This window comes from Hemibagrus wyckioides, linkage group LG04, assembly GCF_019097595.1.
Source record: "Hemibagrus wyckioides isolate EC202008001 linkage group LG04, SWU_Hwy_1.0, whole genome shotgun sequence".
Taxonomy (NCBI): Eukaryota; Metazoa; Chordata; class Actinopteri; order Siluriformes; family Bagridae; genus Hemibagrus; species Hemibagrus wyckioides.
The window spans coordinates 7,518,897-7,523,840 of NC_080713.1; positions in this window are offsets into that span (position 1 = coordinate 7,518,897).

Sequence of the window (4,944 nt, forward strand, 5' to 3'; positions counted from 1 at the left end):
AAGGAAAATAATGGCTTTCAGCAGATGAAGTGAATCAGTGTGTCACAAACATGAGAGAAATGTGAGAATTTCCGTTGTTCACCCCGAAACACATTAAAGACTGCTGTTAATCTGTTGTTCGGTGCTGTGTTGCCGTTATTCCTGTGAGAAGTTAGTGGTTGTGTGCTGCACTCATGTCATAGGGTGACATTGTTATTACTTGTTGCAGTGGAGTTTAATAGGAGAATTTCAATCATAAGGGATAATGATCAGGTTTCGGTATTGGCTTCTTTGAAACAAAAGGGTAAGAGTTTCTTTTCTCACTCACTATTTTCCACCCAACATATCAACGAGGGAATCTAACACAGTAATTGTTTCCCTGATTGTTTTGTTTTGTACTTGAGCCACCAGGCTAATGTTATTAATGGAAGCTAAGCCTATGATTTAGCAACTTGCTCACCAGCCTTTTAAAGATAAGATTGGATACATTCCTGACTTAAATCAACACCTCAAAAGAATGAGCACATAAATAAGCAAAAAAAAAGGGCAGAATACATTAATATCCAAGGTAATCAAAGTGGAAATATATTGTGATCTAAAATATCCTACATCGATATCAATTCAGTCTTTGGATCTCTAAAAGATACACCGCCTATCCAAGCCTGACATTTGCTTAGATTGACATGTTTTCTGGGGGAAAACATTCTCATCTTTAAGATGTCAGCTACAGCTGTTTTCGTACTCTGTGATGTCCTTTTGTGTAGGTTTCTGGATAGGAGTGTGTCATACACTGTCGGAAACCACATAAGCAACTCTGAGACAGCTTAGTGTGATTTAAAGTGACTGTAATGATTCAGTCATGGTTCGCATAGTCATGCTAGCATCCATTACTTGTTAGCTCGATTAGCCTCAAGCCACTCAATTCACTACATTCGAGGTAAGGTGATAACTGTGGAAGTTACATTTTTGGCTGACGGAATCGTTCTGCACTCTTTTTCTGTACTCTTTGCTGCAGTTATCCTGGCTCCCGGCTGTTGCTTGAAAGATGAAAAGTGAAACTTAATTAAAGTAGTTTTAATCTTTTGCATTAATCATAGCTGAGCTCCTAAGCAATTAATCTGAATGCCAGATGTCTGTTCTTACCTTTACAGAAGTTAGTACTGCCCTTTAACATAGCATGACGAAGCTTCTTGTGGCTGGAAGATTAACTATGTGTTTGACAAATGTATGTGCAGTGAGCATTATATACATATATGTGATATACTGAATGTTATGTACCATAAAACACCAAATCAGGAAGCCTTAATTATTTTGAAACCACGTTTCTCCTTACGAAAGCCGACCGCGCTGCAGCTTTGCAGGACTGGAGTTTCTGCGGTGTTCACTGATTCAGACGTTCTGGGGGGGAATAAATAGATTCCTCCAAACCACCTCCCTCCATCTGTGTCCTCCTTGTCCCTCTCTCATCCTCCTGTCCCTCCACCCACTCCGTTTTCCCCCTTTATCATAGCCGTTGCTGGGCCGCAGTGACATGGCACTGCGCCTGTTCCTGCCAGCGAGAGTAATTCGGCGCTGTTCCACCGGGGGCGGCTCCAGGAATAGAGCCAGATTTGTAGTGCAGCGTGTGGGGGTGTATTCATCAGCCTTGAAGGGAGGGGAAAGGAGGGGGGGGGCTGTGGAAGTCATACATCCAGAGGGACCAGAAGCTAAGGAGGAGGGGGGGAAAGTTGTGTAAAGAATCTGCCAAATGCAAATATAGCTCGAGCTGGCATGTTGATGTTGATGAACACAATACTAGTCAAGTCGTCAGCAGGGTGTATTTAAAGATGCAAGGCTTAATGTATTTACAAGAATGGTAATAACATGATATTTTGACGAAGGATGCTGGAAATGCACCCGACGCCTCTACGTGCCGTAAACTTGCATCACACTCGGAGCTATTTACCAGTCAGCGCAGTCACTCAAACCCGTAGCGGTTTTCTATAAATGACCTCTTTCATTAGAGGGTGTATGGGAGTCAGCGCTTACGAACGAGAACAACAATATGGGTAAAATGTCAGCTTTTTGGGTGTGAAGGCATCACTTACTGACTAATGCATCACTCCAATTCAATTTGCCCCCACACTGAATGTTCGGCTGCATTTGTGAACAGTTTACGTCAACTCTGTAACTACACTGCAATTAGACTACATATAATAAAGTATTCAGAGCTCCCATGTTAATACTTCATAATCATTTCACTTATGCCTCTCTGATCAATGCTAGCAACTCTTTCTGAATGGTTTACACCTGCCCCTAGATATTCAGCTAATTATTGTCTTATTATTCTGCATAAAAGCTAAGAAAGGCATGCTGTTCTGAGGAAAGTACATGACTGAGGTTACTAAGACCAATGTCACACACAAACTACAAATCCCCTTAATGCTACCCAATGTGCGCTATCTAGTAGTATCAGTCATGCAAGGCATTACACTACTTTACTGGAGGGTGTATCTTCCTTTTAAGTATAATATGCCTGTGATATCAAGGCAAATATGTTTGCCAAATTAAATCAGTTCCACTTCTCTATCCATCCATCCATCCATCCATTCTGTATACCTTTTATCCTAATGAGTCATGGGGAACCTGCAGGCTATACCAAAAGACTTGGGGCACAAGGCAGGGTACACCCTGGACAGGATGCCAGTCTATCGCAGGGCACAATCTCTTCCTGTAAAGTCATTTCAAGCTCCTTCATAGTCTTGGAGGTTGTGTGGACTTCCGTCTTCATTTCATTTCTAAACAGAATTTTTTTTTTTTATCATGAAAGGGCAGTGTAATAATATTAGAAAGGTGTCAAACACAAGAATCATCTAAATAGTGCAGTTCTAAACCTGTGATCTTTGGACTCTTTATTCCCTCCTCTCACCATGTGGGAGTACTGTGCTTATGGGTTCAATTCCTGGCAAGTATCCAGTATTCTCTTTTTACAGAAGTATTTTTAACTGCTTCTGTATTTTTTTTTTTTTTAGATCCATTAGCTGATTTGTGAAGGTCAACAACGATCTTTCTATTTTGTGTTGGAAGATCTAGGGTTTTATATATATATATATATATATATATATATATATATATATATATATATATATATATATATATATATATATATGGAATGACGGATATTATTGAATGTGGGTGATGTTGGATTTATTTATTCGTTTATTTCCACTTTACCCAGATCAGGGTCATCAGGGTACATCTGGACCAATGCTGTTCTGGGTGTGAGGCAGAAGAATTCATTATAAATGGGATGCCAAGGGACCATGTACATTCTGGAGAACCTATAGGAAACTACGTAAAGACAGGAAAATCATGTGTAGCATAACATAGACAGTAACCTGAGCTCAGGATGGAACTAAGGATGCAAGAGCTGTGATGAAGCAATGTTACCTGCTGCACCACCATGCCATCCACCTTAAATTTATACCCCAAGTAACTTATCATTGTGAAAGGTGGACTTTAACAGTGGACTGTGGACTGAGAGCAGGGGAGATTAGGGGTTTCTTTAATGTTGCCACATATTTTTAGAAAGAAACAAAAAGTAATTCTAATGAGAACAAATATAAACAGTGGTCAGAATTTTGGACTTCTGGTCAGTAGGTTGTGAGTTTAAATCCTGGCCAAACTGCCACCGTTGGGCCCTTGAGCATGGGCCTTAACTGCTTAGTTGTATTTCAAAGAAAAGTAGATTAATTTAAGGCAATCTGGATAAGGGCATCTGCCAAATCCCATCAATGTAATGTAATTAGAGTTTGAATATAAATTAGGGTGCGTAATTCATGCCGGGTCCCAATAATTCTGCAAACCACTGTATATGGTGCAGAGTAAATAAATTATATGCTGCGCTATATCCTACAATGAATCAGACTGGCACCACAGGTGTATTGCTCATTAGGAGAGTGTGAGAAGCACATTGGCACTCAATCATCTAGTCACGATTCTGTATGCCATAAGGACCGAATGCTAATATTTAGACGCTGTAAAAAGAAGTGTAAGAATGATGTCAGAGGATTAGATGCAGGTCTAATACTGAGGTTTAATATTTGCGCAATTGTTTTTTATTACACAGTTCTAATAAAGGCCTTCAGTTATTCTAAAAATAAACAAGTGTAATTATAACTGAATTAGCTCAGACTTGTGCTAATTGTGTTTACTCATTCATTTATTTATCTAGTGTATCTACTTTTTACTGCTCAGGCTTGTGGTAGATATAGAGGTAGTTACCCTGCATGGGATGCCAGTCCGTTGTAGGCCACTGTGAAGGTACATATTTATACCTGGAGACTACTTAGCCTTGTCAGTCCACCTACTAAGGTGTTTTTGTGAGGTGGAAGGAAACCTGAGAACCCGGACAAAACCCACATGTGGAGACATGGGAAACCCCACACAGACAGTAACCTGAGCTCAGAACTGAACCAGGGATCCCGCCGCCCCAGCGTGCCACCCATGATAATTATAGTGCTGGCTAAATTGTATTTGCATACAAAGTGGCACAATGTAATTATTGCGAATTAAGTTCTTGCTAGCATAAACCTGTTCTCTGAATTTCCCATGTCTGAAATATGAGTAACTATTTGAAGTGCTCAAACCAAAAAAACATAATTATGGTTCATCCAATACTTTAGCGTTTCTCAGGATGTGCCCCAACTTGGCTTTTTGTACTGTATAATACACAGACCCTAACATTATAACGTTCAGTTTTGTGGCCTGCTCACACCTCACAAGATTAATCCATTCTAGCAGTCCGATCCAAATTCAGGTGTTGTTTTTCAGGGGTTTAGTTCCAGTGAAAGGAACTCTTGATGCTTCAGGATACCAAAACATTTTGGACAACCTCACAAATGCCCTTCTAGAGGAACGGTCAAAAATTCCCATAAACACACTCCTAAACCTTGTGGAAAGCCTTCCCAGAAGAGTTGAAGCTGT